Here is a 14082-nt window from a genome sequence, read left to right as displayed (position 1 = left end):
CAGTCTGGTTAAGGAAAGTTAACTCTTAGTCATATATCTACCCCCACACAGGAGATGTGGACTCAGCTACATTCAAATCCTTCTTATAATGGCAGTGAAACCAAAGCGCCAATGTGCTCCAGGATGGGCTTCCACAGAAAAAATGAGAAAGGACAGAAACAGCTTATCACCAGTGATAGAATACTCTTGATAAAGCAGCCACACCATCTTTGACTTCAGAGTCCTTGAGCCCAAAAGAACCCTATGCAAGGCTTTCAGAGGATGGACCTGTGAAGAGAAATGCATAACTTCACTGAACAACAAAAGTGATGGCCTAAACAGAACCTGTTTTTATGGCTTCTTATATCTTACATCTCACCTATCCCTTTGGTAACTTTTCTTTGGTCCATACGTGGTGATATCCAAGTTCTTTAAGTGGTCCAATTCAGTTAAGCAAAAACATTTGTTCTAACTTGTGCTCAGCTTGGACCATGACTGCTCCTTTCTCAGACCTGATGAAGGGCTCCTGAAGTCTGAAAGCTTGTCACTCATCTCTCCCAACTATTCTTATTGGCCCAATAAAAGATATTATATCACTTTGCTTCTCTAAAATTTATTTATAATTTTGTATTCAATGTGGTAAATAAGGCCAGGGACCATAGACTGAATGTACAGAATATATTTGTATGTGTGTGGGTATGTCAAATAATTGTACAGGGAAATTAAGGTGAAGATCATGAAGTGTCTAGTAGACACGGGCACCCAATTTGACACAACAATGCCTGTAATGCCAGCCTTATTCACTACACAGCCATGACACATCTCTGGAAGAGGTGCACTGAATGAAGCAGAGGCCTGTTGAAAAAAGAATATGTGATCGTATTGTTAAACTATGTATCATAACATATAGACAGCTGAATTAGCAGCACATAAGCAGCAGCAGCAGCATGCTTCCTGTTTTCTGAGTGCTTTTTTTTTCAACAAGAGGCAAGGGTATCTTAGGGTAATATCTTTTATTGGACCAACTATGTAGTTGGGATAAAGTTAGACAAGATTTTGAATGTGAGATATTTTTCCTTATGGCTTTGATCAGTGTTATAACAGTGTTATACTTTCTGCTCTGTAAGAAGTAAGGTCCATGTCAGAACCCAGTGCTTCCTTGCTGCTAGGGCAGCACAATCTCAATGAGACCTACATATATTAGCTTGTGCTCTTACACATGAGCCCACATATCTCCCAGTCTCTTGCCTGCCCAGGAGATCAGCTTAGAGAGAAAGGCTGGATAGATTAAGGCTATGCTTAGCCCATGGCCTTATGGTTATAGCTATGTCCTAGGAAGTCATAGAGGTGCAGGGTTACAGAACACTCAATAAGTTTTCAGGCATTTGCACATTTAGACTAATAGAATCATAGAAAATGAGGGTTGGAAGGGACCTCAGAAGGTCACATCTAGTCCAACCCCCTGCTCAAAGCAGGACCAGCCCCAGCTAGTTCATCCCAGCCAAGGCTTTATTGAGCCGGGCCTTAACAACCTCCAAGGATAAAGCATCCAAACCTCTCTGGGTAGCCTGTTCTAGTGCTTTACTACCATTCTCATGAAACAGTTTTTCCTAATATATGAAACAAAATGAAACAAGATCTAGCGCAGGGTTTCTGCTATGGAAAATTGTCAGTCGGTTGTAACTGGAAAAAATGGTGCCTGCCCTGCCAATAATAGGAACAAGACACCCTTGTAGTGATAGTGATTACTGGGCTCAATAAACACAGGCATATATGATTCATAAGAACTAACCAAAGAACTTTACTGTGGAGTAGTAGGCATCCTCTGCAGGTCCTTTGTCTGGCTTAATTGTTACCATGTAACTGGGGGACCATCGCTCCTTCAGTCTTCTGTTAGGGAGCATCTGTAAATCATAACTTCTATCACTATGTCCTCTCTCTTAAGAATAACTACACAATTCGATTAACACAAAATCGATTTGTATAGGTCCAGCTACAGAGCTGAGGTTACTAGCATGTCACTTTGGAGTGAGTCTTTATCATTTAGTCTTGCCTACTCCCCCTTTTCTGCAGCTCGTTTAATAGGTCTCTATATGAGTCTTTCAAGAGGTTTCACATTCTTCTCTAAGTATCAGATTCAGTTTCTGATCTGTTTTTGGTGGGAAGCTCTTCCTTCAAGTCTTGATAGACTGGAGTCCTTACACTGTGATCCAACTGACTTGCTCTTGCAGCAGTGCTTCTACACATAGCACAATGTTCATTAGCTACAGATTGCTGAGGTTGATTTCCTCTTTTTGTATGATAACATTTGCATTTGTTTCTGTAGATTCATTTCTTCCCTTAGGGGCATGGTTGCTGCTAGTATTCTGGAACAATTAGTTTCTTACTTCTCATCAAGGGGCATAAATGTTGTGTTTACTTGCACTTCAAGCACATGCTTAACTAGATTCAGTTTCTCCCAAGTTGTGACATAAAAAGGTGTCACCTCCTTAGGTACTACAATGAATGGGAGTTTGTATGCTCTTTTTTTATATTGGTTGCTAGCAATGCATCTCTCTTTCACCTAAATATTTGTTCCTGAATAGCCAGTTATTATGATGTCTGTTGCATTCACCTTTGGTCTCAATTACAATTTTCTGTTATTGCTCTACTAAAATATTAGCCTGAGCTCCAGTGTCCAATTTAAATGGAAATATTGCTCCTTCTACATCCACTGGCAAAATCCAGTCCCTGTCACTGATTTTTGCCTGATTCCACCATATCTGTGTACAATCCTTTTGGCATGCTCTCAATGGTATGCATTGGGGATTTTGGTGGTTGGGATCTAAAGCGCCTGGAAAAAAAGGTTCCTCTTGTTACAATTAGAACAAAGCTTTCCAAATGCAGCACAGTGTTTGGGGCCATGTTGCCTTCTGTCTTTGCTGTATGTCTGCTTGTGAGCTTGCCCTCTCTTATAAGACTCCTTATCAATGGAAAAGTTCACCTGCAAGGAGGCTTCTTGTCAGCGGAAAATTCCATCCTATGAAGTTGCTTCTTCTGGCCACATTCTTTCACGTCTACAGCGTACATGGCCCCTTTGGGTTCATTCAGTTCTGCAGCATGGGCCTTCACATTTTCTGCTACCCTGTATGTTTGGATAGCCTTTTCTAAGGACAAGTCTCCCTCGTGCAATAGCCTTTCTTGTAATGCAATGTCTGCGATGCCACAAATAATCCTATCTCTAAGCAGATGTTCTCTCAAGCTCCCAAAAGCACAGTTCTTACTCATTCTCTTTAGTTCAGTAACATACTGATCTGGTTTCTCCTGTTGTTTGTCTGCAGATAAAAAATCTTAACTTTGAAGGGTCTTGTTCTTTTTTGACACGCATAACTCCTCATATTTGGACAGTATTTTGCTTAATTGAATATTTTTGACCTGTTGCAAAGGTAAAGGTGTTATAAACAGCCAGGGCTTCCCTTCCCACAAAGTGCAAGAAAATTGAGGATTTGACTTTTCTTTTTTCTCTTGTGCACCTGTAGCTGCTTAGAAGCACTCAAACCTTTGTCTGAATGCCCTCTAGTTCTCTGATATATTGCCCAACATAGGAAGGGCAGGTGAATATTGTAACACTTTCTTGACTAACTGTCCTTAGACTTTAATTATGCAAGAAGATCACTTACCATGGACCTTGTCCTTCTGAACAGCTCCCCTTGCTCTGAGGTCCCAACTAATTTTTTCAGTTTTGAACTCAAATTCGTTCAAGTTCTTTCTCATTTGCCACTCCTGGCATCTTAAATAAACATAGGCATACACGAATGGGGAGAACTAAACAATGATCTGTATTGTAGAGTGATAGGCAACCTCTGCAGACCCTTTGTCTGACTCTTACTAATTAACTAGTACCGTCATCATTATGGGCAATCCGTCAATTCAAGGATGATCTGTACCATGGCTCATTGATGGGTCTTGAGTTGACTTTTAGCTAGAATGACCTAAATGAGGAACCATCACCCAATTCCCAATTTCCTCATTCTCTTGTTAGGGAACATTTGTAAACTATAACTTTTATCACTACAGCCCTATTGAGTTCCTTCTCTCAGAAGCAACTGATTTTCTTAGCCAGACTGAGCAATTATAGTGTGTACCATTACCAAATATGATTCTGTTGCAAAAATATTCTTATGCTGACTTGCTTAACATCTGGGTTAACTAGGACTGCACTCAAGTATGGGGTAGTAGTGTAGTCTGACAATGTGTAACCATATAGCGGAAAACCCCTAAGGATGGAGTTGCAGTGCTTCCCCCTGTAGGGCAACCAGGATTTCTAATTCATAGAACTTGTCTAAATTCCCAGGTGCAACCCAGATTCTCCAAGGGGGAGCTTCAGGTTAGGTGTCTGGAACAAAATCCCACCAAGGAAATAAATATGAACATCACATGAGCCTATTTTATTTCTACAGGGATGTAATTAATCCAGACTGGTTACAGGCAGAAGAGGCCTGAGTTGCGGAAGGAATTATGACTAAAAAAACATGTGATGATCCATCTGTCAAACCAAGTCTGAACTATCTAAAACAAAAGTTGAAAAACCAAAAATGTATTGGGAAATGGCAACCATCACAGATCACATTGTCCGGCACAACCAACCAGACTTCCTGGCTGTGAATGAAAATGGCACGATTGCGCTCATTAATGTTGTAAATGCTATCTGTGAATGGAGTTATACCAAAGTGAACTGTAAAGGCCTTAAGAACAATCCTATTAAAAGAGCTGTTCTTTTATGAATACTGAGTTACCCAAAGGTTCTCTCCCTGTGCATAAACAGCCATGGATTGGCACATAACAAAAACAATAGTAAAAATAATAATAGTAATAATAATAATCTCTTGTATGTATGGTTCAATAGATGTTACAGAAATATACATTCTTATATTTTGTTATTGAGATTAATTCAGCTACAAATAACTCAGGATTTGTTGTTATTATCTATTATTTATATTATGATAGCATCCTAAATCTGTTAGTTACTCTACAGACACGGAGGCAGATGCAACCCGTGGCCCAAAGAGACTTCTAAATAAATGAAAATAGGCTTCTCAGTGATTTCTAAGTATTATTGAAGAAACTGTGGAGGAAAAAACCCTGAATTAAACATCAGTTTATTCACCAACAGAAAAGATGGGCAAGTCTGCATTCTCTCAATAACATTTTAATAATTTACAAAATTTCACACAGGGAATGGCTTTCATGAACAGTAAGAGAAATTCTGAGACCATAAATACAAAAGTAAGCAAGCAGAAAATAAGCACTAATATTAAGTACTCAGAAAGGAAATGTGGTTGAGATTATTAGGGTTGGTTTGAGTTATGAAGCCAAATTCATCCTGGGTGTAAGCAGGGCAGTCATAGCTATGATGGCCATTACCGATAGACAATAGAGACATATGGCCTGATTTAAATCTGTTGAATTCAATGGAATGATTCCCATTCCCATTGTGTCAAGCCTTTATTTTTTTCAAATTGAGAATGAAGGACATTGATTTAGAGGTGTAGCAAGCTGGCTCTTGAACTATGTGCTGTGCCATGCAATTGAATGGACTGGGATTGCAAGAACACTGTTCAACTGAATTTTCATCCAGTAGGAAACTCCAGGATTTTAAGGCTTGTTTTTCTTCATATGTGGGTTAAAAACCCCAAAACATTGTAAGATTCCTCCTCCTCTTTCTTTTTCTTCTATAAACTCCTGAAAAACCTCAACTGTCAAATGTCCAGGCATTTACTTTGGGGTCAATTTGACTGCTTCTTTCTGAACTGCTGTATTGCCCCTGAAGGCTGTAGACCAAGTGTTCCTGTGGACCACAGTGCCAAGCTGGATGACATCTCCCAGGATGCACTGGGGTCATGACACTACCAGTCTATATTATGGTCTGTTCAACCAGAGTGGAGATAGTGGTGCACCATGGGAGTAGTTGCCTCAGAAAAGGTAGCACACTTCAAATCTTTTCATCTGAACCTTTCTAAGCCAGGATGGGACATGAAGTAGGCTTCCTGAAGCCCTGATTCTCACCAGTCCTCTTCCTCTCCCAGTCAGATCAATCCCTTATTTCTGGCTCTTGGCATGCACTCTGGGGAATCCAAAAACAAAATGCCACAGATACATATGAGCCTCCTTCTTCATAGTGAAGCAAATGTCTATGTGAAGAGGGCTCTCCCAAATAGGGCTGTGATTGTCCTTCTCTACATTGCGCGAATAATCAGAGAATGAGGATCCTTGGTGGATGGAGGGGCTCTGGACTGCAGAGAACAGACTGGGACTGCAGCATGCAGCCAGCTTGGATTGCTGTGATATGTCATTTTTAAATGTATAAAACGTAGCTGTGAAAACAAGCACTAATAAGCACAGCCCACCCACCATAGCCAATCTTTAATGATGCTAATAGAAAACAGCTGTATTACATCCCCTCGACAAAATAGGTGCACTGTTGGTAACTCTAGTTTATAGCTCTTTCCCTGCTATGCTCAGCACTTCATTAAACACTACCCATACAAAACAAGCACATTTTGTTGGTATCAGTGGGTTTGTCTACATGAGACACTTTACTGCACAGTAATATAGTTTACTATGCAGTAAGCATATGCATCTACATGCTTACTGCACAGTATACCTCACTAATCATGAGTAAATTCGCTACCTGCAAATGCAACTAGCAAATTTACTTGCAATTATTTACTGTGCAGTAGCACTCATGTAGGTGTCTGACCGGGAGCAAATTTGCTTCTGGTCAGCCATGGCCTGCCAGCCACCAGGGGCAGGAGATAGCTTCTTATCCCTGGGAGCTGCCTACTGCTAGGGTGGGCTCCACCACTGGAGCCTGGCCAGGGACTGTTTCCCTCTGCCCCAGCAGCAGGAAGCTCCAAGCCCCCCACGGTGAGATCGCGATTGAAGAGTGGAGGCTAGGAGATCCTTCTTTATCAGCCCCCACTTCTCCATCGTGATCAGGGACCGGGGGCCTGGGAGAGCCTTATCTCCCAGCACCCGCTCTGCAACAGCCTGCTCCCCACCCCAACCTGCTCCTCCCCAGCCTGTTGTACACCCAATTCTGCAATCACAGAGCTGAGCAGAGAGCAAGCTCTCCAGCCCCTGCCCCACAATCATGGAGCAGGTGCTGGGAACTGTCTAGGTCAGGGACAGTTCCTCACAAGTAAACTGCTCCTGGATCTAATGCACATGTAGTCACACCCAGTATGTACTATGACAAATTAAAAAAAATATGGGTAGCTGTCCATTGACTGCAAACATGTACATTGGTCAAAACACACATATCATTATGTGAATTTTGGAGGGGAATCCTCACTGTCTTTATTGATCAGAATTTACAAAACCTCAGGAAATGTTTAATCTTTACTGTGGCAGTGGGTAAATGGGAAAAAAAAATAACAACAAAAGACGGAGAAGTCCCATGTGTACCATGACTTAGCCCAGAGAATGCCAGTGTGGTACACATACCATTGGCATGTGAGGTTGAAGTCTCATCAGCTCAGTTCACAGCCATTATTAAGAATGGTAACACCAAAGGTTGATGTTTGAGAGCAGCTGTGAATCTAGCAAATGGGCCATGGGGTGCTTATTGATTGGCATCCTGATTTAACTGGCCATTTTACCACTGGTTTACTGGATTTTCTCATACAAGGGAAAATGCAGGAACATATTAAATTCAAGTGAAGAAAATGCTTTCCTTCTTGTCTCTCTCACTTCACTTTTACACAAATTAGCTCCATCACCCCTGAATTGTATTCAATCCCCTGTCCCTCTTCTGTCTGTTCAGCTCATTTCCTTCTAACTAAATCATGGCAATATGGTACCATTTCCTTCCATTGCACCCTTTGTATTGCCTGTGTGTTCCAATCCTTCCCTGTGCCTGTCTTGTCTATTTAGATTGTAAGCTCGTTGGGACTCAGACTGGCCACTACTGTTTTTTTAAGTGACTACGATAGTTAGGATCTATACTTGGTTAGCCCCTAGGGACTATCCTAATCAATGCGATTAACAAAAATAGGTTCATGTTGAAGGGGCAAGTGACAGCATGTTGCTGGGATCAGAGTAAGGACAAGTAGCTCTGAATACACTAAATACAAGCTGACTGACTAGGTGAAAGAGGGGATCATAGATCTGATTAAAGTTTTCTCATCACCTACTGAAAAGTCTACTGTGCTTTCTCATCCTCATTGACTTTCAGATGCCTTTCTCACTACTGATATCATCATCAGCCAGAATCTCCTGTCAGCTCTCAACAACAGATTTTGTAGGAAGAAACTCTACCCTTACAGCCTCCAGCAGAGTGCGGCTGGTCATGAAGACTCAACTAAAAAAATATGATTATTTTATTAAATTTTCATGGGGGGGAATTCAGCATCAGTGAAAAACTAAAGAAAATTATTGACAAAAAGTGGTTTTTTTTCAGGTTTTGGGGTGGCAGGGGGTTCCAACTCACTCTGTAGTAACAAAAATATTTCACTGGGATATTAAACACCACTCGAGTATAAATTGCTTGGTGGCGAGGATAATGTGATACCCACAGTCATGGCTAATGGGAGATGAGGAGTGGTACTGGAGCCCCTGTTCTACATATGCATGGCTGCAGTGTGAAAGGGCCTTCTCAGTGACTCATTACGCCCTCTACTCCATTCACGTGTGCTACACCCTGAAACAAGGCAGAGTAGGCCTCTTATGAGCAAGGTGCATGCCATAAATTCTCTAGCTCCTGGAGTTCTTACTGGGGCAGGATCAGCACCATAAGAGTTTTCCAGACAGTTGTTCAGTTCTCTGTCTATCTGACCAGTTCCACCCAGGCAACCTGGGGTTTGGAGGCCTTGTCCAGAGTCTGGCTGGACACCTGGCCCAGGTGCCCACTGAGCAGTCAGTCTCCACCAGATAACAGCTAAGGTGGCGCAAAGCATATACAGTACCCAGGTTGGCTGGCAGGTGGCACCTTGCTGCAGCTCCTGAAATGCAAGGGACAGGACAAGAGCATCAGGGAAAGAGTTAACTTGAGTCTGCTCATGGCAGCATCAAGCAGAGAGCTCTTTTTTTGTGCTGGCAGGGTAGAGACTTTCTTGTGCAGTGCAGGTGGGCACCAGCACTAGCTTTTTCAAACCTTCACTCAGGCCCACCATGCCCTGGATCATGGAGGCACAGGCACCAGGTGAGTCTGGGAAGGACTTCAGCAAGGAACCACGCAGAATGATTGTGCTGTGCTTCATAGCAGCACTCCCCAGCTCTGTCCTCTGGCTGGGAGAATGTGCCCTTAGTCACAAAAGGAACAGCAATGCTTGCAGAGCATGGCACTGTACAGCACAGGAGCTTTGGCAATCCATCTGAGCTGGAGAAGCCAGACAGCTTGGGCGCTGGTTGGTAAGGACATATTGTCAAAGAGCAAACACTGCCTCCACATCCCCGGAGTACACAAAGCAGGAATCCAAATCCTCCGCAGAGCATACAAAGCATAACCCCTAAGGTTCCCCCGCAGCTCTGCATTTTCGGAACGGATGGTAGCTTGTTATTCAGACCTGGCTCTTTATTTCAAAACTGCTTCAATACTGCAATTCTCTAGGATGAACTCACAGTTCAGGCCTTCTTTTGCAGTTACAGAACATTTATTTTCCCTTTATATTAATATGCTAATGTGTCACATTGAGGGTCCTTTGTTTACTCTGCTTGGCAACTCCTTGAGGATGTTCCAGTAATATGGCTGGAATCCATCCAGGAAAGGGAAGCTGCAGAGGCATATGCCTAGTTCTCACTCGGCAGAACCAACAAGCCAGATTCATCATTACCCAGCACCTTTACTCCAATTAAGTAGGCACAAAGAAGCCACAGGGCAAATGTAAGTCTCCCTCCAGACAGTAGCCCTAGGGCAGAGGTTTTCCCACTTAGATGGAGAATTGACTCTGCCAGCTCTGCAGTGCTTCTGTGGTAGCAACAGACGCAAGGGCTATTCCAGTATACATGGGATAGAGTGAAAGAGGTGACTGGCCAAAAGACAAAAAAATGCTGGTCCCAAGAGTGGCATTATTTCACCTTTGTAAAGTACTTGGAGAATGGGCACAACTTAAAGCGAACCCCAGCTGGCCTAACACATTTCCCAGGGATCAGTTGAGCCCAGCTCTGACTGGTTCTTTGCTGCTCTGTTCCCTTCCCGTGTGAAGTGTCTGTACTACAAACAGGGAGGGACCAGCATCTCCATTGTCCTTCCCTCTCAACTTTGCCCCCACCCTCCTGCATCCAAGCTGCGTGTGCTTTGACATTACTCTGCAATTTATATGGGGAGGGAGGTTTTTCAGGCACAGTGCGGTTTTCATGGCCTCCTTCCTTTTTTGTTGCTCTTTTAGGCCTTTAGGCCTGGAGGAAAAAATGTATCATTCAAACAACCCTTGTTGAATTTAATGCTGTTTTCATGGAAGATGCCTGCACATGATTTCTTTTATCATGGGGAAGCTGCTGCACAACAGTTCTGGACTGAATGGGACCTTAATCCAATTGCAAGGAGGCCAAGACAATTGGAGATCTTTTTCTGCTTCATCCATCTTCCATCTGCTCCATCACTGAGGACTTTCAGACCCATGGCCTTGGCTGGACAGGCTTATTACAGGCCTGTACTCACCATGTCACAGCACTATCAAAGGATATATGTCGCTTTGCCATAGAACCTGTTGATCCCATATCAGCCATGTCAGCCATCTTTGGACCCACCGGCAATCATGCAAGACAGTCATCCTTGACTTCGAGGGATTGCCGATGATGATTGCACTTATCTATTAGCCCAGGCTACTTGAATGATGATAGTATTTAGTACCTTTTCCCTCCAGACCTAGAGACAGTCTACTGAGGGGAATCACATTCACTTGGCACATAACAGCTGATGGTGAACCATTGTCCAGACACTGCAAAGACTTCGAGCATTTCCCTCTCCCCATGGGCAGATCCAGTCTTCAGGGAGAAAGCTGCAGATAGACTCATGGGAATATAGCCTTACTGGACACTGTCAGTTCTTCTTTGACCATCTACAATGGAGGAGGTGGCCTGTACCCCAGCAATGTCTCTGCGTGGTATGAAGCCTGCATTCTGGTGTCTCCTCTGGGCACTATGCTCTGATTGTCCTGGCAATGTCATTAACCTGAAAGACCTCTGCTTATGCCTCCTGTATTTGGTGCCTGTTTCTGTGCCCAGAACACAGGGCAATCTCAGTGCTGTTCTCAACCCCACAGTCACCGCATACTAGCATCACCCCCCACCCCCTACCACCACACACACACTCTTTAATTAGTGGAAAAATGTGAAATAGGCCCAAAAAGATAGACCAGAGGACATGCTTAGTGGTCCCAGCCCTCCCTGATGCAGTTCTCTCCCCCTGCTAACCCTTCTGTCTTCCTCCTGCTCAGCAAAGAAAACTGCTTTAGTTTCCATCAGTCCCAGCCAGAGCTCCATGACCACCAGGAAGGCCGTATATGTGACTGTGCTGTGGGGGTATCCCTCTAGGCCTGCCCCATCATGGCAAATGCACTCACCTTAAATTACCAATAGTGGTTCTTTGAGAGTTATATGGGGAATAGCTGATTTTACACCACTGGCCACTAGGGGCCAATGTTGCTCCATTACAACAAGTTACAATAGATCTGGCTGTTACTGCCCTGTTCTGCTTATTAGGTAGGTGACCCTTAAAGGTTGAATTTGGGAAATGGGGCCCTTTCCTGTGCCTGGCTTCTCTGCCCTTCCAAGCCAGTGCCTCATTCAAACTATGAAAGATACAGAGAGCTAGAGGTGGGGAACTGGAGGACCTGGGGACCCTGGGAAAAGATGTATAGCATTATTTATTTTGCCTCTCAAATAGAAAACCTCCCAGCCACCAATGAGTTACTTCCTTTTGAACTGATGCAAGAGGACCATTCACTGACATTCGAAAGCCTGATTCACCATTGCTCAGTAAGGCTGGCCTCCATGGTTCAAAAAGCATGAATCAATTCCCCCCAAATCAGGGTACTTGCTTAAAAATCACAAGAGGTTATTAAAATGATATTTAGTGGCTCTAATTTATTTGCCTTTTGGTTTTTGAGAATGTTGGGGGCATTTTAAAGGGGTTTTCCCTGCAAATACGATGGCTAGAAAGTTTTCTACATCCTTACAAAAGTCTCTAGGAGCTGGGTCTTTAAACCGCAGGGCCCCCCACAGAAGAATCACAATAAAATCATAAGACTTGGCAGTCCTGGTTTTTTACATGAGTTATTAATGCCTTTCAAACCAACAGATCACAGGCACTGATACTCTCTTACTGTCTGTGTTTCAAAGCAATTGTAAAGCTTAGCTCTCTCGCACTCAATCAGGTTTTAAGTTTCTCTGCAATGCTGGATTAGTACAAAGCAGCTGGAGCATATTGTTGACTCAAGCTTAATAGAGTTGCATCAAATCTACCTGGAGTTACACAGTGGTGACCGGAGCTCATAGGCAGAGCACTGTGCTAACACACTTATACTGCTTCTGGTTCCTAAGCCAATTTGCTCAGATCTACCTCAGGAATCTCTACACAGCACTGCGTGGGGCTAGGTTGACATATCCAAAAGCAGAAAGCTTGGGCCTGATCTTCAGAAGAGCTCCCGGCACTGAATTGGGCTGGTTTCAGGAGCAAAAAGGAATGAAACAAAAAATGTTCAGTGTGTTCCCCAAACAATACTGGTTTCTTCTTTTTTTCCTGTCTACTTTATATTTTGAGTTATAACCAAATCTAAACATGATTTCGATTTTGAAACTCATTTTTAATTAAAAAAAAAAAGAAAAGATGTTATGTTTTAGTAAAAACTCAACTTGGAATATGGACTGGAAATCAACACTTTTGACCAAAATATTTTCATAAAAAATATTTAGAGAAAAACCACTCGGATGCCTGCTAGTGGGTTTTGCTCCCATGCTCAGGGTTAAAGCAGTCACTAAATGTGGGGTCAGGAAATAAATTTTCTATCAGGAACCACGGCGCTTTTGTTGCCTTCCTCTCTAGCAAGTGGCCCAATTCACTTTCTAGGATCAGCTGCCCATATCATAGACATTCCTATCGAAGTTGGGCTGCAAGGGACCTCCAGAGGTTTATCTACTCCAACCCTCTGCCTGAGGTAGGATCATCTGTATCCAAACCACCCCATACAAACCCATACAAATTTGCTGGCAAATCAGGGTTGCGAGCACTGGAAATGCTCTGGGGCAGAATCTTATTTCACTTTATGTACCCAAATGGCCATGTTACTTTTGTAGCTGACTGTCTGGGCTGCCAAAAGAGGGCGATATGTGAGGCCAGGACAAGAAGAGCAAGATAAAGGATACATGGTTCAGTAGGAAGGTTGCTTCCCTGTAAGGATACTAGATACCATCCAGGATCCTTATTCATTGTAGCTGATGAATATTAGATGCAAGGAGCCAGCGTTAATGGAAGGGCTGTGTAATACCTAACCTGTGGTATGGTGGTTGAAGCGCAGTGGGTGAAATAGGTCTGTAACCCATATCTCCCATTTCCTATGTGTATGCCCAAACCACTATGCAAGGGCAGGAAGCAGAAAGCAGAGTGGCAAATCAAGCAGGGAGCACAAGGCAGGGCACAGAAAGAAGAGCAGCAGACTGGGCAGGGAAAGGAGATTGGAGTGGCACTTGGGGAGGGTACATGGGTAATTTGTGGCACACCTGCCAAAAAGGCTGGCCCCCAATGCACTAGAGAGCCTTCTCTTACTACAGCCTGCCTGGGTTCAAATGTGTGAAAACCTACCTAGCTAATGTGCAGCCTATTCCTATGGAACAGGGTCATGAACTGTGCATGAGTGCCAGAAGTAGCAGTTATATGGCTGGGTAACCACCATTTTGGCATGAACGGTGAAAAAAGATGCTGCTCTTGGCCTATCCTGCACTCTTCCTCTGGTACAGCATAGAGTTTCTGACGGTTGAGCAGCTCTTTATACCAAAGCTCTTTAGTTTGGTTAGAGGGTGTTTTGTGTCCGGTGTGTGGGAGGGGCTGGAATGGATGTTCCCATCCCATGAACATTGTTGGTCGAAATGTCTACTGCCTGGCTGTCTAAGATCACAGGGGACAGA

This window comes from Alligator mississippiensis, chromosome 7 (assembly GCF_030867095.1).
Source record: "Alligator mississippiensis isolate rAllMis1 chromosome 7, rAllMis1, whole genome shotgun sequence".
Lineage (NCBI taxonomy): Eukaryota > Metazoa > Chordata > Crocodylia > Alligatoridae > Alligator > Alligator mississippiensis.
This window is presented reverse-complemented; position numbering follows the sequence as displayed.